Raw genomic sequence first — 24,714 nt, forward strand, 5'->3', positions numbered from 1 at the left:
TAATGTAATTGAAATCAGAGAATTGCTCTCATTTTTGTAATAACCTATCATATTTTGAGCAGATAATGTTCTAAATAGTGTAGATCTTTATCAGTAGATATTGAATTATTTCCCCTTCTCTCCAATTTTGGACAGCCATTCGGATGTATAACTTTGTAACACGTGATTTATTACACTTTAAGCTTTCATAGATATAATCGTGAAAGAGAGGTAAATATGTTGTCTTATCATCATAGTGGAGTAAATAAAAATTTTAAGATTGGGCTGGACAAAATTGCCCAACAGGACTTAAAAACTTAACGTGACTGCACTTGAAGTATCTAAAAAAATCTTTTTGAGGAAATGACACTCATAGCTGAAGTATGCAAATCTAGAATTAAATCTAGACGCATGTTGAAGGAGCACTGTCATCTGTCATTTAATATGCTTATAATAAGGTTGATATGAAAAACTGGTGAAATCTTTTTTTACCACCATGATTCTATATATTTAAGGGGAATGATGCAAGCATTATGGTGATGTTGCCATGGTTATTTCAAATTCGTTGGTCAATAAACACATTAGAAAACATGGAGAAAGAATGATCAATCAGGCAAGGAATAAGTACTGACAGTCACCTTTAGAAAATATTTGCAATTAGAATTCCATGTGGAAAGTGTTTAACAGACCAGGAGCAGGTAAGCTTTCTACAAGGTCATCTAAATCCAACAACATTGTAAGTCAGGAAGGCCAGATTATTGATGAGGCTCTTGAAGTAGAAAATACATTGAACAAATTGTTTTGTCAGTATAGCCTCCAGAATTAAGGAACCCATTTTAAGCTCTACTTACAATGAACTAAGAAATTTCTCCACCCAACACAAAATGTTCTATCTCTGCAGTACCAAAAGAAATGGTTTTGAAATTTTTGCTAACTATTGCAACAAGGAAATCAACAGTTCAAGGAAATACTGGACCATGTCTCCTGAGGGTTGCTGTAGATATAATATCGAATAGCCAAGCTTGCATATGTAATCAAAGCATATCCACCCCAGTGTTTTACCATACATGGAAATTGGCAATTTCCCCCCATTCACAAGACTGGCAGCAAAGATGTCAGTAAGTACAGACCCATGTCTATCGACCAACTCTGTCCAAACTACTTGAAAAACATGTTCATGACAATCTTTTGATACACTTATTGCACTATAACTTAACTCATAAAAACCAATCAGGTTTCAGAGAAAACCACTCCATTGAGACAGCCTTGGTCTTCATGATAGCAGGATCCATACAAGTTGAGTTGGAAAAGCTTTTGATCTTCTTGATCATATATTCTTATCAACAAATTGAGCACTTATCAGTGTGACAGTTCAATGATTGATTGGTTTAGATCATATCTTACAATGAGAAAACAGTGTGTCAAAATAAATGTGGCTGGTTTTTCTAAAGAAGAACTAATTACATGTGGAGTACCACAGGGATCAATCCTAGGCCCTCTCCTTTTTCTCATTTTCATAAATGATCTGCCACTGAAAATAGGCAACTGTATTTCATCTACTGACTTATATTCATGTTCTGCATTAGCCAATGCAGATACAGCTTTCAGAAATCTGAACGTAAATCAAATTTGGTATTCAGCCACACTGCTGCCTCCTATACGTGAAGATATAAGATTTTAGTTGATTGGCAGATAAAATGGTAATTATGGTAATAACAGGTCAGCAAAACATGACCCAAAGTGGATGCAGTTAGATCTTCGCCTAGGACAGTTGAGATCTGATTTTAATCAAATTGTATGCCAGCAAAACATTGCTATGTAGACAACACATTAATTGGAGAACCTATTAATTTTGTTTTTAAAATACTTAAAAGATAACATATAGTAATGGTACTAGAAAGATACCATTAGCAATAGTAATTATAAATTTATACACATGTTCTTAACAATTAGTGAGCCATACTGAAAGCATTCACACAAATATCACCTTGTTGTTTACATGTTGACTTGTTAAAAAAAAAAAAGCACACCCTGACATTTATCACCCTTTAGCCATCCTTGTTTTAAGAGGGCTTTTCTTTGCCTTGAGGCATCTCAGTGTTTCATAGCTACTATCTGTCATAGCTAGGTGTGTATACAGTGGCATCCCCATCCTCTATCTTGTCAGTGTGGACAAATTACTCTCTGATAAATATTGACCGTGTGCAAGCATAAACACATACAGAGTCAGCCTAAGGGATTACTGGATACCTGTATACCTTCACATAAAAGCTATGATGTGAAGGTGAAGGACCTGGTACCATATGTACTGTTTTGTAAGTCCAGTCAAACGCCAACAACACAGGTACTGATCAGCTTTCGCAAAACACACCATTTGATCAGGGTCTGTGTATGTGTCTTCTACTGATTTACTCCTAACAAACTAAATAGACCCAGATGTACCACCTTATTATGCAGCAGAGGATCTGGGTCAATGCAGATGGATATGACTCAAGAGTATATATGGTACTTAATAAAGGTTTAGGTTGACATTAGCATAATGTACAAATTGGTAAAAGATCTTGTGTATTTTTTTCTTTTCCCCAGACATATTATCTTGCATAATTTTAATCCCTCTGTATGCCTTTGTATGGTAGATATGTTTTTGTATCTTACGAAAATATGCAAGGACATCTGTCTGTCTGTGTAGTAGCTAGAGCATCTACCTTGGATGTGGGAGGTCGTGGGTATGATCCCCGTCCGAGTCATGCCAAAGACTTACAAAAATGGTACTAACAGCTGCCTCGCTTGGCGCTCAGCATTAAGAGGTTAGTGTTAGGACTGATCGACTTGGTGTCAGGATAATGTGACTGGGTGGGACATCATGCAACATGTCTGCGGCATGATGCCCCAGTGCAAGACAACACTGTAAACTGCCACACTGCAGACATCGTAGCAATATGACTGAAATTTTTTTAAAGCTACATTAAAAATCCAAGTCATACATGCACACTCACTTACTGTCTTTTTGCAGCCTTTTTATTCCCAAGTAATTTTGCCAATATTAGCTTGTACATCTGTATCATTGTCTTCACATATTAAGTTCTATACACCCATTGATCTGTCTGTCGATATGTTCACCTATCTAGTTATTCTGGCTGTAGATTTTTCATGGTATTCCAGGAAGAACTATGGAAAATTCTTGCATGGAAAATCATGGAGTATTTGGGATAATATATTGCAGACTCCTTTTAGAGTAGGCTGGAAAACCCAGGGAAAAAGACAAGGAAAAGGATGTAATAATAATAATAATAATAATGAGGACTTTGTATAGTGCCTAATCTTTAGAAGCTCTAAGCGTTTTACAACATTAGACAACACCTATAAGATAAAAAACATATAATGATATGATTACAAAAACAAACACCATGAAATTAGGAAACATTAAAAAAACATGCTGAGAATATTTAAGGTAGGAAACATTGTTAGGTCTTTAAGTTTGTTCTTGCAGTCGAAATAAGTGAGTTTTGAGAGCCCTCTTAAATGTGATCACTGTGTCTTTGTCTAATATGGGTATAGAAAACCTGCGACAATTCTTGCATAGAAAACCTTGGAGTATTTGAACTAATATTCCAGGCTCTATCCAGGGTAGTTTGGAAAACCATAGAAAACCTTGGAATATTGGCATGTAAAACCCTGCAAAATTCTAGCATGGAGTATTTGGACCAATATATTGCAGGCTCTTTCCAGGGTAGGCTGGAAAACCCTGATAAAAAAGAAAAGGAAAAGCATGTAATATTGCTTTGGAAAACCTGGTTTCAATTTTAGCACGGAAAACCCTAGAGTATTTGGACTAATATTCCAGGCTTTGTCCAGGGTAGGCTGGAAAACCATGGAAAACTCTGGAATATTGTCATGGAAGCCCTAGAAAATTCTAGCATGGAAAATCATGGAGTATTTGGACTAATATATTCCAGGCTCCATTCAGGGTAGGCTGGAAAACCACAGAAAACCTTGGAATATTGGCACTAAAATTCCTGGAATATTGGTCTGGACAAACAAAAATATTTGGTTGGAAAACCCAGAAAATGTTTCATGCAAATGAGATTTCCATAGAAAATATTTTTCATGAAAAATTTTCATGACAAGAGAATTCCCAATAAAATAATTTTTATCTGGCTGACATCCTGACAGGCTCCCCATCTCATCCGTTAAAATCATACACTATTAGGTGAAAAACAAGAATATTAGCCATTTGAATTACACTGAACGACTTCTTCTAAAGAAAGCGTCTCAATAAAATCCTGCATCCTGCCCTGCTTTTTGTATGATTTTGGTACCATCCACTGAAATAGATTACAGCAGCATGTACTATGCATCCTGAACCAAATATATGACTATTTAGTTGTTCGACAAAAACATTTAATTATTTAGTTCAGACTTGAAAATCACAAGTCTTAGAAACATCTCTGAGTGTTATTCATGACCATCCTTTAAAGAGATCCAAAATTTTAGTTTTACCATCCATTTTGAAAAGGCTATGACAAATGTCAAATGATTATTACCTAATAATCTTTAAACACAAAAAAAATCCTAATGAAATTACTTATTTAATAATTTGAGACCTTTGAAATAGAAAGACTGCCATCTTCTTTAAAAATTAAAAAATTGATTCAGTGACCTCTGAACAGTTATTGAATTTGATACGTGAGAAGAAAAAAGTCCCAAAGAAAAATGGAAATTAGATTAACAAGCTTGTTTGCAATTTGTTAATTTTGTCAACCTGTTGTTGATAACTGGCAGGCACAGCAATAAAGAATGATCTGCAAACTTATTGTCACAATGATTATATGAAGCATTGGATTATATATCATTACATCTCATTTGACATATTAAATCATAAAGGAAAGATGTGCAGCACCAGTACAACATGCAGCAAATGCAGTAGTCTTTATTGTATTCACCAACTTGATTATAAATTATTTCTGAGATTCTGTGATCATTTGCTGCACATGTATTGGTATTGATTGCAATAACATTTGGCGAATTAATGAACAAAGTTTTGATGCCCCAGTTCTCTTAAAAATGGAGCCTGTTTGAAAATGAGGCCCTACATCAGCCCCCTAACTACAGTTGCATAAACCATTAAAATGCAGCACAGTCTTGAATTTCCTCACCAGCATAATTACTCTGTAATTTTAAATTATTTCTTGGGTTCTAGGATCTGTTGCTACACATGTATTGGTACTGCTTGCAATAAAATTTCCCAAATTAATAAGCGAAATTGTGATGGTCAACATTAAAAATGGAGCTGTTTTCAAAACAAGGCTCTTGTGGTAGTTTTGCCTTTGAATACTGTGTGCATATTTGGAGGTTTGTAAACCTGTCTCCAGAACTGTCAACAAGGGAAATAAGAGCAATTAAGGTTTCGATACAAAACTAGACCTCTGACATGGCAAACCACATTTCATCTTGTATTATTTTATTTCTTTTCTTAAAAGGCAAAATTCGCACAGCTTAATTCTTTATAGAATGCTGGCAGAATGTATAAAATAAAACAAACATTTTAACATTTTAAAATTTATATTTAGTGTGAATATAATTATTTTTTCATTTGGCAGCAGATAATAATAATAATAATAATAATAATAATAATAATAATAATAATAATAATAATGACAATAATAATAACAATAATGACAATAATAATCACCATAATCATAATGATACTATTTCACATTATTCACAACAACACTTACAGTAATAATAATAAGGACAGGTATAACATACCCTGATGCTAAGAGCAAAAGATTTAAAAGAATGGATGTTTTAAAAATAATTATTGATCTCCCCCCCCCAGCTTTTTTTTGGGGGGGGGGTTAAAAATACTTATTATTTATGCATTGATAATGTAAGGAAATTTTTGATACAAGAAATAAAATCAGATTTATTGACAAATCTATAAATAAAGGAGTTCTTTATTATTATTATTATTATTATTATTATTATTATTATTATTATTATTATTATCATCAAACATTTTACTATTTACCACATTCAAAAATGTATAAATCTTTTAATATTAAATATAGCAAAATGAATAAGTGAAAATAAAAATCATTAATTGAATTGATGTCACTGTTAAAATTATGTTTTGCACATTTGCTACTTTAAATTGTTTAAAATTGAATGTTTTTGATACATTTGTTTAAGATACATTGAATACTGTACAGATGGTGGACTTGACAATAGAATCTTGTCTTTGAGTAATATTGTGTTCCAGCCAAATGTCTGTTTGACATTAAAGTCTGTGTAACATCGCCCACTTAGAAAGAGGGGTGGTTAATTGGGTTTTTTCTGTGTTATCCAGAGGATGACCTCCCTTGATATTATAGCCTGGCAGGAGTGGAAGAAGAATAGAATTTCAACAGAGAACTGAGTGAGAATACTGAGAAGAAATAAAGCGATACGAGCCCCCTTTGACAAGAAAATAAATTTGAGCAGAACAAATTAATAATGGCAATTCCAATTCAAGTTAGATTATGTCATTAGAATGTAACAGGAGTGTCCAATTTGGATTTATTTTATCATCATAATGAGAGGTGAAAAGAGCACAATGCCCATGATTGATCTGCATCACCTTCCTTCCTTTTGACCGTATATCAATGCCTCCTAGTTCATCCTTCATGAGCTCTATGATTTGCCACATCATGGACTTCCTGGTCCTTTTATTCTGACCTTGTCCTTTCCTCGGACTTCTGTCTTTAGACTGTCCCATCTCTCTTTCAGAAAGCTGTTCCTTATTGCTGTTCTCTTTCAGAACTTGTGCATCCTAGCACTAAACCCTGTCTTTCTTTTTCCAAGATGGCCATCTGGTCCCTTTCTTATTTAATGAGGAAAGCACTATTCTCTTTAGGCTTTCCATGGAGTTGACTACATTTCCTCTTCCAGGAAATTTTCAGGCTGAAGAATTTGACTAAGGTCGTCACTTTAAAGTCTGATTGCACTAAAGTGTACGCCTTAATTCATTCTGCTCAATCATAGGCAGTAGTCCCTAATTTTTCCCAAATAAATAATTCCTTTCATCAGGTTTAGACAGCTCACAATCTGTGAACGACAGTGCGTATCAAGTTCCCTTTGAAAAATGATGGGTGGACATAGGTTCCTACGAAGCAGCTAGGGTTGGTAGCTCAAATGTTTACTTTCTAAGGACTGTGTTAAGATACCCTAGTTAATTTCACTCATTTGGAATGCTGCCCGATTGAAGTTTACACTGACATGGGGGGGAGGTGAATGAAGAAAGGTCAAAGTGACCCGTCACAAAGACTTTTCTGGCTTAAATGCGATAAAATTTTAATGCTCAATGCGATCTACTTTAAAGTTCACTGCAATTTAAAATTTGACACTTCACAGTCTGGATGTCATGCCAGATATCCAACATTCACAGAGAATATACAAGTCCAAATTGCCCATGTGAAACACACACTTGAGAAGATCCAGTTTTGAAAAATTAACGTGTTAAATTCAAATCATAGTCCAAAATCTGCACATGTGAAAATTTGGTTAGTTTTTCCTTGTCTCACAAGATTTGCAAACGGCTCATATGAACTTACACCATCTACGCTGTTTCATATGTTGTTAACAAGGTCCTCCCTCATCTGCAGCTTAGGAATTTATAAGAATTGGTGAGATTTTTCTACTATGGTAACTAATCAATTAAGTGGAAGAAATGAATAATAATATGAAGTGCCAATCTTGAAAATTGACAATTCTTTTTGAGGGTTTTCCATGTCAAAATAATTCCAGATCCAAACTGTCCATACTTTTCCAGGGAAAATTTCTAGGGTTTCCAGGATAAATTCTGGAGAAAAAAAATCATTTTTGCACTATTTTCCAGGGTTTCCATTTTTTCCCAAGGTATTCCCTCCATTTCCAGAGTATACTATGGACTGTACACCATAATAGGTGGTTGGTCTTGTCTTTAATTGTGGTGTATGTCTGTTGTCTTGTATGCAGTTACTTGCTGAGAATATCACGCTTCTGATAATATCACACAGCCAATCATGGAATATTCTGAAGAGACATACATTGGTGGACAACAGAGTCATGGATGACAAAAAGTGATTTTTGATATTGCATTGTGGAACATGTTTGATTGAGCATTAATGCAGTTGAGGGCTGGCATAGTTATAGGCTGTTGCCATTTCAGTATATGATACATTTTTGTCCATTGTACAGAAAGAACTGTCATTCACTGAACGCAGATGGTTGCTGGGCATCAACCGGACCCTCCAAGAAAGTCCAATGTTGATTGCATTACAAGCAGTGTTAATTTGACTTGTGACTTTGTCAGCGTAGATACTTCAGTATTTGATATGCATTGCACACAACATTTCTTATTAAATTTGTTGTGTTATAGCACTGTTGTGACAATAGCTTTGTCTTATTTGTATGGAATATCAATAATAGCTTATATATAAAGGTATTTACATTTTTGAACGTTTCAGATTAAACATAGTGCTCCACTGTTCTGAAGAATTATCCATTAGTATTAAGGTGGTGTGAAATTTTATTTAACCATCGCTGTTTAAATGTATTTGAAATATAACAGGCTGCTTGTAGATCAGATGCTATAACTTATGGTGTATTATCGTTTGGGGGTTAGTGTGTGGTTTTTAAAAAATGTGTAACTGTGTTTGTCCTGGAACCATTGTTAAGACATTCATCATGCTTCAGCTTGACTGTGCATCGCTCCATCTATTACCTTTTTCATTTTCATGACAGTTTTGCTTCATCAAATTTAATTAAAATTTGCCTATACTTTGTTTTCTTATTTATAATTATTCTGTTGATTGCAGTTGACTTTCACTTTACTGTTTATATGAAAAAATGCTCATGAATAACAACTTCACACTTGGATCAGCAGCCTTAATGTTTCGATGGGAAACGTACTTAGATTCCATTTCATCAGCAAGGTATGGCTGATAAACCATTCAGAGTAAAGCAAGCATCCTCCACCACTACCACCATCAATGACCATTGTCACCACCACTACTGCTTTGCTGAGTGGAACAATGTCAGTACAAAGCATGATATACCTTACATACATGCTTGTAAGTTGAGTCCAGCTGCAAACCGCTGTCACATTATGTGATGACAGATCTGGGTCTGTGCAGTTTGATAAGAGTAATCAGAACAAGCAGCATAGACCCTGATCTGCAGAATAATTATGTTATGGCAGATCAGGATCTTTGTTTGCAGTTTGATTTGACTATATAAGTATGTATATGTGATTGTTGTTATAGAGTTTAACGCCCACTTTCAGCACAAGATAGGCTGTACATGATGGCCAGTATAAATGGTGGAGGAAGAACCTGGGAAAACCCCCAAAAGAACCACCGACCCACGACAAGCTTTTAGCAGACTTTCTCACATGCCATATTGGCAGAGACCAAGATTCGAACCTACGCAGACAAAGGTGAGATGGCAGTGATCCGGTATGGTGGGGGCTTTAGACCACTTGGCCACTCATGGGCCCCTGTACAAATGTAATTCAATTATTTCATGACAAATCACAGAAATCTCCAAAATGTGACAGAAAATGAAATATTTCAGTTTGAGAAAAAAAATCCACAATTTTGGTGTAGGTATGAATGAGATCAACCTTTGTGGTATTACAAATATCCTACACTGGTTTTTTTAATGAAAAGTGGAAAATTTGGATTGTTGTAATGATCAGACAGAACCCAAAATCCTTCATCTTGTACAGCCTTATATTCCCTTCATTGTAGAGGCCATAAGTCAGTCCCACATTTTCAATTATTGATTGTCTCCAATGCCAGGGTGCTTTCCGAATTTTAAAGAGGAAGAAACAAAAGTGGGTTCACGCACATTTTATGTTAGGGTTGGATTCATTCATGTGAAGAGAAGTGATTGAAAAGATAATTGGGTGTACTATTGGGTTAACTTCTATGTGGGTAACCAATAATGTAGTTTCTTTTTAAGCATCATTAACAGTACTGAGGAGTGTGCTGAAAAATTGTTGAGGCCATTGTAATTGAATCGAGACAGACTTTGAATATTTTGGCTAGTTCATGTACATGCATCAGTTGGTACAAGTCAGTCAACTTGTCAGGAATTTGAATGACTGAAAATAACCGAGAAATGCATTTATCAAGTTGGAAAATACTTTAACTTAATAACTTAGAACAATATACCATGATTGTAGAGTCAAATTTTATTTAAATATTATGCAGTAAAAGTGAGCTGGATGTTATTGACTTAATTTGTGGATATTTTATAAGTATATACATGTAGAGGTATACATGTATACCATTTGGTATTAGCGATGGAGATGAGTACATTTATGAAAGATGCCATCTTGAGACAGTTGATTTTGTTGAAAAATCTTGGACTTCTGAAGAACTTCATAAATATGTACTTATTCATTTACAACAGTTAAAAATTATTATCTTGAAAGTTATTGCATACTTAGTTTTTGAGAAGACAACAAATTGTTAGACATTTTGTAGTTGGGTGGATACTTTCATATGTGGGTTTGGTGGTTGAAGGGCAGAGGGAATCATTGTACATACTTATTTTTATGAATTTTAAATGTAAAGGATAGTAATAGCTAACTGTTTCATGATTAGGAAACAATAACAGGTACTTACTGATGCATACCGGATAAAATAATTTTTCCCTTTATAGCCTGTAGTATTGACCGAGTTGTGGACAGGTTTTTAGGAATTTCATTCCTAGGCTATAAAGAATAGAATAGAACTTAGTAGAATAATTCTTCACTTTTCTTTTCTTGCTCTGAGGACAGTATGCATCAGAATTGGTAATCCTTGCAGCTTATGTACACCAGGTACCACATAACCTTTCAGATTACCTGACGAGCCTGTTCATAACTGGACCATTTCTATCTTAATGCAGGGATGCTTATCAAAATGGCAAACTTATAATGCAGAGGGAAAAAAATCATTACAATATTAACATGCCGAGTTTTGTTTTGACTGTTGTTGCCAGTCTTCTTCCTCTTCCATTGTTATTTGGAGCTTATTTTGTTTCATTTTTTTTAACACATTGTCAAAAATCTTTTCCAAAATTTAATTCACAAGATAATATTTAAAGTTTTATCAATGGTTTTAGTTTTCTGCCATGGTCTTTCAAACTGCTTTTTGCTGTCATCTTCATTTACTTGACCTGCATACTTCTTTCCTGGTTTGCCAACAGGATATCACCTACAGTGCATTCTGCTCAACAAATTATACAGTAAAAAACATCTATATTGCTTGTTTATACCTTGCTGGAGCTATTAATTAAGAAGAACAATTTTCCCGAATGAGGATATTCTTTTAAATGAGACGACTATCATAATGTATGAGAAAGAGCGTTCTCAATTTTTAATTTTTTTTTTTTTTTACGAATGGCCATTTTTAGGAATTCAGGTTTTTCCCAACATGATTATATCAAGGTTTAGGTTAATAATTCAGAATTGTGTTCCTTATGTGACATGCTGTGACTTGAAATGTATACGTTACTACAAACACAATGTGATGGGACTGATTTATGTGCTGCATATGATACGAAGATATAAAAAAAACCTGGTCATGTGTGGTGGTGGGAATTAATCAAGAGAAGAATAACAAGGCAAGCTCACTGAACTGAATCGGAATTTGTGTCATCCTTACTTGTTGAATAAAGCACTACATGTTCTCGTATATTTATAAACAAGGTCAGAGTACATGCACATCTTTCAAGATTTGGAAATGAGTATATTGCAGGCATAGATATAAAGTTGTTATGTTGACGTTAACAGTAATGAACTTGTGAAATTTATGTTTATTGAGTTTGTTCTGTATATTTATATAAATTGGCTTCGTTCTAGCTTTGTAATATCTCACAGCTTGTCAGTAAATGAATAAACGAACTATGGCAGGCTGTGGGAGGTTTGTAAAAATCGGTCACATGATTCACCTTAGCATTTATTGATTAACCTGAAATTTTATATTGTTGTATAATTACTGGGGCTTTGCTTGTTGGAACCAATATTAATCACCATTTCCATCCATCCATCTGCATGTCAGTCTGTTCAGTAACCATCATATTTCTGCAAATCTTATGATGACTGGATTCCATTTGGCAGATGAATTTTTTATTACATGCCTGTATGGTATGTTGAGATGGGTGACATTTTATGTACTTTAGTCCTAAAATGATCAAGAGACTGGGATTTATTACATGTATGGGACACTGCCAGTTTGGTGTAGAAGAGTTGGACACTGCCAGTTTGGTGTGGGAGAGTGGGATGCTGCCAGTTTGGTATGGGAGAGTGGGATACTGCCAGTTTGGTATGGGAGAGTGGGACACTGCCAGTTTGGTGTGGAAGTGTGTTCTCTGGGTTCACTCAAGGTGCAGTACCAGTGGCAAAGCAACTGCCATTGCCAGGGCCAGAGCCAGGCTCAGTGCAAGACCAAAATTCCTATTTAAGGCCTTTTCTTTTTATTGGGAGGAGGCCCTGGAATTAGGTTTTACAAATGGAGCGGGGACGGGGCTGAATCCCATGTTATTGCCCCTTTCCCATCAGTATTACATTGCCACTACAGCATATCATTGTAACTAGCATCGCTCAGGAACCATTCAACATACGCTGACGTATTCTGGCACAAACATTGACCCATATGACTAAATGTCTTCATTTGTTTTTGTTGTTGTTGTTATTGTTGTTGTTGTGGGTTTAACGCCATTTTTCAGCACACGATAGGCTATGCATGGTGGCCAGTATTAATGGTGGAGGAAGAACCCGGGGAAACCACGGGAAGAACTACCGACCCACGAGAAGCTACTGGCAAGCTTTCTCCTAGACTCGAACCCATGCAGACAGAGGTGAGATGGCAGTGATCTGTAATGAAGAGCACTTTAGGCCACTCGGGGTCCCCATTTGTTTTTGTCTTGTCAACTCTATTTTGGATTGAGTTGTGGCCCAGTGGAGTTAACTTCATAGCTGTATATACATCGGATGCTGCTTATGACCAGCATAGTCCAGGAACAATTGAACATACTTTTAGGCAATTTGGTGTGAACATAGTCTCACAGACTTTTATATGCTTTTTAATGGTTTCATCTCATTTATTATAATTATCTCCCCCTGATGGCTTATCCTCTTGACTTTAGTGTCTACTAGTTAACTACACCAAAATGTGTTCAATTCTGTCAAATCTGGCATTTGGCTATAGGTTGATCACTCCACATCATAATTTACAGCAGTTATCTCTTGTGATTGCACACCCTCATGTCTTTTGTTTCCTCAGCATAATTTTACATATCTCATTTCATCTAGATTTGGCATGCAACTTTATATAGATGAGGTCGTGAATCAGTTTCACTTCAAGTGGTCTGCATTATCATTTGGAAGAGTTATGACCCCTGATTGTCTATCCTCCTAACATTGCTTTACACAGCATAAATTTACTTTGGAATATTGCACTGCAGCAAGAAATATGATGCATCTTTATATTGATGCAACTTTGTATGTGTGTGTGTGTGTGTGTGTGTTTGTGCTTTTTTAGCGTAGCTTTAACAGTTTTTCAGTCATATTGCTACAATGTCTGTAGTGTGAAAGATTTGAAATTCCAACATTCCTTATCTTTTGGAAGATTTACTGCTCCTGAATGCTGATCTTCTCCAAACTTTGGTTTTCCGACAGTTTCTTCTGTTTAAGGTCTTACTGTACAAATTTTAGAGTGCACTCAGTTCTGTTAGCTCTACACGGAGTTGGGTCTTTATAAGCTGGGCTTTGGGTTGGATGTCTGCAGATGTACCAGCTAAATAAAGTCTGATTGATGGAACATTGTTAATGTCATATCTATTGTATATCATCTGTAAAGGATTCCGAATGGAAAACTAGAATGTGAATTGACTGTAAATTCAGGTGCATAATTACTGTGTGTCATAACACTTTGGCATTATTATATTTCAGTGAATTTATATTTCAATTACTGTGTGCCGAATGTTAATGTATCAGTATCATCTCTATGAAAAGCGGATTCAGGAATTTGGTTTCCTTGTCAAGTTTGCAAAATATTTATGATTGTGAATTTTTTTGTTATGGACAGTGTTGGCTATGTTTGTGGAGGCATATTTTTTCCACATAAAATGCTTTAGACAAAAAATGTGTAAAAGGGAAAATTATGGTATAATTTTGAAAAGCTATACTGCCATTTTCTTTCAGCTAAAGTTGGCCAACAGAAGCAACCTGGAATGATTCAAACAATAAAATTGTGGGGCCTCAATCCCAGGGATTGGGAATTATTTCATTGTGAAGCGATTATTTTTTTGGTGGGGGGGGACGGAGGAGAGAATTTTTAACAAATACAGTCTTATGGGTTATATTTGTATTCATGTTTTATGGAGAATTTGATTTTGATAATAGTAGCAGTGGTAGAATTTGTTGTGTTCTTGGTGTACAAACATTGTTTTTATAACAAGTCCTTAATATGAAACAAGTCAACTGGTTTATTCGTCTAACACAGGGGTACACAAACCCTGGCCAACAAACATGCTCTGTCCGGCCCATAGGGCAAATTAAAACAACACAGAAATCTGGCCCGTGAACAGTAATTATATTAAAGAAATTAGTGTTTGCAGCCCTTGAGTGGTCTTAGAAAATGCAATCTGTCCTTTGGCCAAAAAAGGTTGTGCACCCCGAACTAACATGATACAAATGTAGATTGCAATATAATTGAAAAAATGGAATAAAGACACCCAGTGTTCATATGGCACCATTTGTTTCTCATCAAATTAAAATTCCATGTTTTAAAGGATAGGAATCATTGCTGCATATTTACTACCAAGGAGACACAAGTCTACAAACTTGAATGTTGAAAATAACATAAAACTATTATCCCAGTTTCAATTTAAGAAAAGCATGACAAAGAATGTCATTAAAAAACATGAGTTGGTTCATCAGAAGTTAAGTTGTTATTAAGTCATTTTAAAACCAGGCCAGGCATACCTTGACATATGACTGTTAGGTAATGTTTTGAATACAAGTAATTCAGAGCACAAAATGTGTCTATCAGCCATTATTAATATGTATTGTCAACTATCCAAACAGTCAGCAAAAATGTTCTAATTATGGAAGTAATACATACCCACCATTGTGACAATGGATGGACTGTCTGCTTGCTTGTCAGCATTTCGACAGTGCACATATGTCCAACTATTGCAGTACGTACAGGGTCCATATGCTTGGGGCTGATTCAGGTGAAAGAGTCACCCAAAGTCTGCCATTTTACTGTGTCAGGCCCAACAGGCAAAATTCACTTTGACTTGCATTGAAATTCATGACATTACCCCCACCCCTTTTATTTCAGTAGAGTGACTTTTGTGTCAATTTTACCTTCAAAGAGGAAGATGGAGAGATAGATAGAACATGGAGTTCTGTTTCTGTAGTCAGATTTTGTGCTCGTTTGATGATCATCATAAATGCCAGAAATTACATTGCTGTTTATGGAATATCCGCCAAAAATTCTCAACTTGAAAACTTGAAAAGCAAATGAAAAACTGAATTTGTGTAGTAGCCCAGTCAGAAACAAATTATGACTAAGTTGATGTATCCTTATCCATTACTAATAAAATAAATAATGTTGCCCCATATTTTGTCACAGAAACATATAAAAAACTTATGTGGCCAAGATTTGACAAATTTCCTTACTGTAACCTATCTTCAAGATTGCCATTTTATGCTATACAACAGCGGTGATGAAGTAAAATAATAAAAGTTTTAATATTTTTTGTAAACCTTTAATCATATTTGATCATTTTAATAATCAGACACAAAAAGAGGCAAAAACATTAGTCAAAAGTGACTATTAAAAAAAGTAACTGAAACAGCTACTCCATATTTTCGCCAACTTCAGCTAGTCTGGCAGGCGAGGTAATTTTTCCAAATATAACTGTCCAGCTTGGACCTTGACTTATTATGCTTAATTACTCTTACAAACAAGGTCGGGGGCCCCGAGTGGCCGAGTGGTCTAAAGCGCTCTTCGTTACGGATCACTGCCATCTCACCTCTGTCTGCGGCGGTTCGAGTCTAAGATTCAGCCAATGTGGGTATGTGAGAAAGCTTGCCAGTAGCTTCTCGTGGGTCGGTGGTTCTTCCTGGGGTTTTCCCGGGTTCTTCCTCCACCATTAATACTGGCCGCCATGTATAGCCTATCGTGTGCTGAAAAATGGCGTTAAACCCCACATCAACCACAACAACAACCACAACCACAAACAAGGTCGAGTTCTTTATGATTTAGCAGACATCTGGTGTGGAGAAAAAGGGTAAAATTATAATTCCAAGCTAGTAACATGTGTAAGAAATATGAATGGAATGGAGGAAAAGTTTGGGTATGCACAATTGACTAAATTTTGATTGGGATATTTCAAAATAAAAATTCCAGAGCTGTAGATGGAAGTTAGGGCCTCCAGGCAGCCGTAACTAATATAGCAGAATTATCCATGGTAGCTGTCACAATGCTCTGCAGTTAGTGCTCATTTGTTGAACAGACCATTGAGAAAGCTTTATACATGTGTTAGGTCATAGACATTCATCATGCTGGATATTAATGAAACTGCTTTTATTTGTTGGTGTGTTGATAAAAGACAAATATTCATGTGTCTTGTATCAGTGATCAAATGTTTCTTGCTGAAAAATATATTTCATTATACTTTTCAACACCATCATTTTTAATAATATTTTTGGCTTGTTTGATGTTAAATGTCCATCAGACTTTAATATCTACATTACATCACTTATCTAAAGTCACTCTGATATATACCACTGATTTTGTATTCATAATAATAATAATAAAGTTCTCTGATAATACTGCTGAAGTTTTTTCCAGAGTTATAATTTAAGTTTTTAACCATATGGGCTATGTATTTTAGAATCAATTCTGACATTCATTATTATATATTTCAAAGCAAGGCTCATACATAGAGATTGTTTGTTAAAAAACACAAAATTCTGTTTTTTATTTTCATTAAAACTGCTGTTAAGTTATGCCAGTTAGCTCGCTTGGTAGAACTTGCTCAAATTTACACAGTTGATTATAATTTGCTTTCTGTCAAGAATAACAACATTTAAGAATAGTGAATCATTTTCTTACTCAGTTATTTTCCTTATTAGTTTTCAAAATCAGTTTCAGTTGATTTGATTGATGAGTAAGCAGATCTTGTCAGTCATTGCTTGACAACAGTGATTTTTATTTAGCATTTTAGGCCATCTAAGGCCTCTTGATTTGATCAGATACAGGACTCACTTTAGCCACCAGACAGAAGTATTTTAATCAAGTGAATATATTTACATCTTAATTTCACTTTTTTCATTCTTATTTATTCACGTTATCTTAACCCTGATCGGGATATATCATTTTGTAACATATAATCCTGCAAGGCTAAAATTGCATTCTTCATTTTAATTTGGCGTGGCATTCTGCCTTTTCTGTATTTACTGAAAAGTTGCTATGATATCATAACCTCAATGTGGCTAAGGCAGTTTATCTCTGATCCTGTATCTGAAAATGGAGCAAATAAAACTGTTGCCAAAGACAATGTAAACAGTACCTTGTCTACCATGACAGATGCAAATGGTACCTTGTCCACCATGACAGATGCAAACGGTACCTTGTCCACCATGACAGATGCAAACATTACCTTGTCCACCATGACAGATGCAAACTGTACCTTGTCCACCATGACAGATGCAAACTGCACCTTGTCCACTATGACAGATGTAAACGAGATTCTCATGGTAACTTGTTTTACAAATAATGCTTGCTATCTCATATTCGGATATTCGACGGTACTTTATTCAGTGCATGCCATATAAGTACAATCTGTTTACATTTCCAAATAAGGCAGCAATGTCCTTATTTGGCACACAAAAACGAGGCTGAAAACAAAGTAGTTATATATCAGTCAAGCTAATATGGCGGATGATTCAAAAGAAAAAAATCATAACGAAGGTGAACAGTATTTCACATGTATTTCTGCAATGATATGCAGCAATTCTGGTATTAAAAAGGAGGAATATTTAATTTCTTCCAGTATCTGTAACAAACAAATTCAGAATATTATATAGTAGGTTCGTAAAAGCACCAGGTGAAAAGTACACCCAACTTATCCATTGATACACATAGGCTCATGTTAGTACCCTGTCCAATAAGTAGGGGTATTAATATATTAGTACTAGCTGAAATGGGGGGGCCCCGAGTGGTCTGAAGTGCTCTCCATTACAGATCACTGCCATCTCACCTCTGCCTGCATGGGTTCGAGTCTCGGATTCAGCCAATGTTGGTATGTGAGAAAGCTTGCCAGTAGCTTCTCGTGGATCGGTGGTTCTTTCCGGGGTTTTCCCGGGTTCTTCCTACACCATTAATACTGGCAGCCATGTATAGCCTATCGTGTGCTGAAAAATGGCGTTAAACACTACAACAACAACAACAACAACTAGCTTAAATGGTGATTGACTGGCATGCTGTCTATTTTTGCCCATTCAGCATGTACATCAGACTTGAATTTAACACCATTTTCGGGCTCAAAAATCACCAACTGCATGGTATCTCAATTAAAACTTTCCCAGCTCCACTAATCTTTTATATTTCATAACTTTAAAAGCTAATATAATCATAACTAGCACCAGCCAGTGTTTGCCAGTCAAAATCATCAGCTAAAGATGAATTTATGCTGGGAATTAGCCATTTTGGGTTTACATTGTAGCCCATGTTTTAAACATGCATTTGTAAAACTTCATTGAAGCGAGGTTCAAGTTATAACATAATGCTTGTTCTAGGGCACAATGTGCCAATCAAAGTTTAGTTTAACAACCATTCATATCCAACTGAAAACCGAGATGTGTAAATAGTTGCCTATAAAAAAAAACATGTCATGACAAGCTCTATGATACATCTACTGGCGTGACTAATGTCACATGGGGGCCCCGAGTGGCCGAGTGGTCTAAAGCGCTCTCCATTACGGATCACTGCCATCTCACCTCTGTCTGCATAGGTTCGAGTCTCGGATTCGGCCAATGTGGGTATGTGAGAAAGCTTGCCAGTAGCTTCTCGAGGGTCTTTGGTTCTTTCCGGGGATTTCCTGGTTTCTTCCTCCACCATTAATACTGGCCGCCATGTATAGCCTATCTTGTGCTGAAAAATGGCGTTAAACCCTACAACAACAACAACAACTAATGTCACAAAAAGCACATTAAAGTGAATATTTAAATAAAAATTGTATGCTGTACCAAATACATTTTCATTTGTTTGACTTTCACATGATTTGTGGGAGTTCTTGCGCATCACTATGGTCTAGATGCACAAATTTGTCCAAATTTTGCGCCATTCATGCACCCTTGCAGCATATCCATTTAAGCACTTTACAGAAAACTTACGATCTCTTTTGCAGCAAGTTTCTCTCGTTTTCCAATACTTCCTGCTTGTCATATAGCGAATAAGCTACATTAAGTTCTGATTGGAGGTTATTATTTACCCAGGATTTGAATAAACAATAAACACCAATGAGAATTCAAGGTAACATATTGCACTACATAACACCAGTTCGTGTAGCTTTCAAATTCAACTAAAGTAGACAAAATACATCAAAATACTTCGCGTAAAAGTGGTTAATAAATGATGAGTAAAGTACTTGATTATAAACATGGAGCGCATTTGGAATGTCTTCTTTGTGCTGATCAAGCTGTTGGGATGAAATAATTAGTAAGGAATTGGTGATGGAACGGGTAATTTTGCAAACCACATCACTTTGTGTTGATTTGTAGAAGGCAAGTGAGTGTTGTCAACTTTTTCATTTTTACTATTAAAAATGAGTGCTTGTGCCTGCAGCAACTGTCTCAGATGAATTATCAATTTAAAGAATAATAATCCAAATGACTAATTATTAATGACTAATTATTAATGACGGCTGAAGATTAATATAACTTGTATACGGTAAGTATTGTTTTGTATTGATTTTGCATTTCTTATGTCCATATGTATATTGGCACAGCAAAAGTATCAATGTATCAAAATATTAATGAATCGTTTAACCTCTAATAACTTTGGTAGGACGTACAGTGTTACCCTTGTCTGTCTCTTAGTCCATCATATGTGAGAAAGCTTGGCAGTAGCTTCTCGTGGGTCGGTGGTTCTTTCCGGGGTTTTCCCGGGTTCTTACTCCACCTTTAATACTGGCCGCCATTTATAGCCTATCATGTTCTGAAAAATGGCGTTAAACCCCACAACACCTAGTCCATCATATTTTATGTCTGACCATGACATTGGTAGGGTATAATAGTATTATCTTTCTGTGTATCACACTTTATTTCCGATCATGCATTGGTAGGGCATATAGTGTTAACGTTGTACATCTGTTAGCCCATCACATTTTACACCCCACCATGACATCGGTAGTGTATAATAGTGTTATCTTTCTTTGTATCACACTTTATTTCCCATCATGCATTGGTAGGCCATATAGTGTTAACCTTGTACATCTGTTAGCCCATCACACTTTACACCCCACCATGACATCGGTAGGGTATAATAATGTTATCTTTGTCTGTTATCCCATCACACTTTATTTCCCAGCATGACATTGGTAGGGCATATAGTGTTTATCAGTCTGTTCCCCATACTTTGCATTTAGACAGGTTTCAGGTAACTGGGGGGAGTGGATCATCCATAATATGTAAACACATTTCTAGTCAAAAGAAAAAATGGATGTCTAAGCTATACCACTCATTTGTATATCAGCAAGTATCAGCACAGTTACATGGTTTTGTAATTCTGTGAAGCATTTGGATATGAATAAGCATTAGAAATTGCTACCAGCACAATGGTCTGAAACCAGCAGCTTCAAGAATTTTACTGTTTGTTTTAATAGTTGCTCTCCCAGAGACCAGCTTTTGAATGTTAGTTTCGAACCGCTGTATTTTATTCAGTGATTTTGGAATTTGTTTCATAACCTATGAAGTTTTGGTCATCTGCTCAGAACATTAATTCATTTTCCATAAACGTCAGTGCTTAACATCTGAGAAAAGCCCCCACTGTTTTGTGCCTGGTACAACACACAGTATTTCTTGTTTGAAGTTAACGTAAACCGTCAAAACAGCATTTTTTCTCCAAATAATTGTTCCTAGTTTAGGATACTGGTGAAAAGCTCCCTTAACTCATTCAGCCCCAATCCCACCTATAAGCAAAACAAACCCAAACAAACAAAAACACATGCCATGTTTTGGTTATTTACTAGCATCGTTGAATGTGTTAAGTATATGTATTCCTTTGTAAGACTCCAGATCATCCTATGATTTGTTGTCTGTCTGAACTATAGAGTATTTCTTTAGTCCACTTAATATATTCTCATTTGTTGATCAAGCATGTTTGATGTTTACTGGTTCTCTCTTATAAATTATTTGGCCAGGTGTTGGTATCCCATTCGAAGTTTCCGTACCTATTATATCAATAGTGCAACTCTCAAATCGCAGGTTTCATTATCAACACTTCAAATTTGTATCAATAGAATCTTTAATATCATCATAATGTCTTTCACAGAATCAGCTATAGTGCAAGTTTAAGCAGTTCACTTTAGTTACATCTGGTTTGGTTGCAACTTATACAACAATTAACATACACATAACAAATTCATTTAATGTAAGATACTGTTCTTGGGTGGGGGGGGAGGGGCTTTCATTTTCTTTTGAGCAGAAACATCTTTTATTTTATTTCAAGATAATATTTTTTCGTAATAATATCATGAATAGAATGTGGTATTATTTTGCTTTAAATCAAAGCCAGATATTTTTTTTTTGGTTATTGACAAACTGAATTAAGAAAAAAATTAATAGGCTCCTGCAACAGAACATTGAGGGGCCCCAATTGGCCGAGTGGTCTAAAGCGCTCTTTGTTACGGATCACAGCCATCTCACCTCTGTCTGTGGCGGTTTGAGTCTAAGATTCAGCCAATGTGGGTATGTGAGAAAGCTTGCCAGTAGCTTCTCGTGGGTCGGTGGTTCTTTCCGGGGTTTTCTCTGGTTCTTCCTCCACCATTAATACTGGCTGCGATGTATAGCATATCATGTGCTGCAAAATGGCGTTAAACCCCACAACAACAACAACAACAACAACAGAACATTGAATTGTTGTTGCTTAATATAATTGTGGTATACCACCATATGTGTTGCAGTATATTGATGAATACCATGGTATACATTGATACAGAATTTTTTGTGATACCCATCTCTGTTAATCAACATCATTGCACTGGGTAGAGACTGGTTAAAAGCCACCTGATTGATAATTAATCCACTAGTTAGGATACTTATACATGCTACCTTAATCTACAAGTCTTACAGTATGGAGGAGCTGGTAAAAAAAAAAAAACTACCTTAATCACCAGTCTTACACTGGGTAGAATAATTGTTAAAAGCTACCCTAATCAACAGTATTGTGCTGGGCAGGCACAGGTTAATTTTGTCCTGAAGTAACATTGTTGTAACTGAACATGCAAAATTTTGGTAGAAGTTAAAATTACATAGACAAATTTTTGAATATTAACAAAAGAAAAATTTGGTGCTGATATTCATATTTTGGTCCAGTCTCAAAAAGTATGAGGCACGAAAAATAAAATGTTAATACATGTAATTAGTGGTCTGAGTTCATCACAGGAAGGGAAGGGTTAGTGGGACTGAGGAAAGGTAGATAAGATAATTGTACGTTTGAAGCACCTGAGGGTAGAAGCAGATTTGATAGCAGGGACCCTGATATGTTCTGATATGGGCAGTGTACTTAATGAGTAATGAGTCTGAATCATGTTTACTTGTGGTAAGTATGTATTTATAAAATATTTGAAGGATGATCATCCTTTTAAAATATGTGCTAGTGACCTTAGGTCAGTTTTTCCTCAGAAATAAATACTATACAGGACTACAAAGTTCCACATGCATACTTGTATTAATTTTATGGATTTTTTGAGGATCTCAACACATGCACGCACGCATGCTTCACACACACACACACACACACACCCCCAGAGGGAATGTTAGCTTGAGAGCTTATTTAATTTTGCCCCATCTTTTTTTTTAGTGTAAAATAATTGCTTATCTGCTTTTCAAATAATAATTACCTTCCCTTATGCTGACTTTATTTGCAATCCTAGTATGCAATTCAAAATTTGATGGACCTGTTTAAAAGAAGGTAATATATTCATGGTCTGTTTCTTACTTGTATAGTAAACATCTATGACAGAAATTCGGTATTTGAAAAATGTAAGGAGTGGAGTAACCTGATCGGCAATCATCTGTAGGAAGATACCTACACAATACAAGTGTGGAGTATCATGAGATTAGCAAATAAAAATGTGAATTTATTTGGATGTGATGATGAATGTATATATTTATTTAGACATTTTGATATACGTACATATATATTAGGGTTTAATGGCATGCCAGCACAATAACCAATACATGGTACTAATTGAAAGTAAGGTTTTGAAAATATGAATATAAAGAATATACAAATAAACTGTAGGAAAGTACACTCTCTGAAAAAGTAAAGATGAAGTTCTACAATGTAAAAATTGAAATGCAAAGATCATAAAATTTTGTATAAAAAAATGTATACACAATAAAAAAAAAGTTTAGAAATCTAAAATCTTTAAAATATGGCCTTTGAATGTTTTATAAACTTCATTCCTTCAAAATTTGAAGATGAGATGTGTTGATTTTAATAGGTAAAGTACATAAACATTACCATGGTTAAACCTGTTTCTAAGCTACGATTTAGGTGCTATGATATTGAAAGATGGACAGACTAATTATGATACATAGCATAGTGAAGAAATCTATGTAAAGTAAAACCTGTCTATAAAGGACAATCTGAAAGCAAAGAATTCGTCTTGTGTATATCCTTTATGTAGAAGTTGGTTATGTCAGCAAAATGAAGAAAAGTGTTTTGTAAGCATTGTTCTCATTGAACAGGTGCCCGTTATAACACGTTTTTGTTGTAGATAATGCACTTGTTTTTGCCTTATATACATGTACATAATATACCTGTGATACTTTCGTAGTGCCAGACTGAAATATTCTTGTGTTTGAGTAAATTCTGTCAGACCTTATTTTTCTCCCATGCAGATATTTTATTCTTTTGGCTTGATTTTTTCATGAATTAATCAATTGTAGTTTGTGGTAATATGTGTACTGTAAAATCACTTGCCAGACTCAAAATGGCCAGTGGAAATTTATGGCAGCAGAGTGAATTTTCCAATCACTCCTTAATCTGGCTGGTACTGATTCAGAGTTTGACTAGTATTTTTTCTTTAATGAAATGGAAGTTCTGTCAGGAATATTGCTGATTTTGTTCATGGAAAGTCCATAATTTTTACCAGAAGTTTATTTTCTATTTGAATTACCTAATCAAGTTCCTACAAGTTCATCACCCTTCTCATCAATACTAATAAAAATTTCCCATAGGATGAGCAGAGACATACAGCTGGTTTAAGAAAAGCCACAGAATAAGTTTCAGATTTTTTTCCACACAGTTGAATTTAGGTCAAAACAGTTTGAACTTCAATCTTTCTATATCAGCTCAGACCATTGAGCCACCATGGCTACTGACCCCATTTGTCATTTTGTAAATGAAGGAGGGCTCCCAGGGGTTTAGTCAGTGGGAGGGGGGATCATTTGAGTTTCCTAGTGAGCTGAAGCTATGG

The 24,714-nt window shown here is 35.4% G+C and overlaps 1 protein-coding gene across 1 annotated transcript in view; it reads left to right on the plus strand.

The window, feature by feature from the left end:
• LOC149791713 (myc box-dependent-interacting protein 1-like) overlaps positions 1-24,714 on the plus strand; it is a 124,221-nt gene that overhangs the window by 46,040 nt on the left and 53,467 nt on the right. The gene's annotated exons all lie outside the window — the stretch shown is intronic.

Source organism: Sinohyriopsis cumingii, chromosome 9 (genome assembly GCF_028554795.1).
Source record: "Sinohyriopsis cumingii isolate HCF-2022 chromosome 9, ASM2855479v2, whole genome shotgun sequence".
NCBI classification, from domain to species: Eukaryota; Metazoa; Mollusca; class Bivalvia; order Unionida; family Unionidae; genus Sinohyriopsis; species Sinohyriopsis cumingii.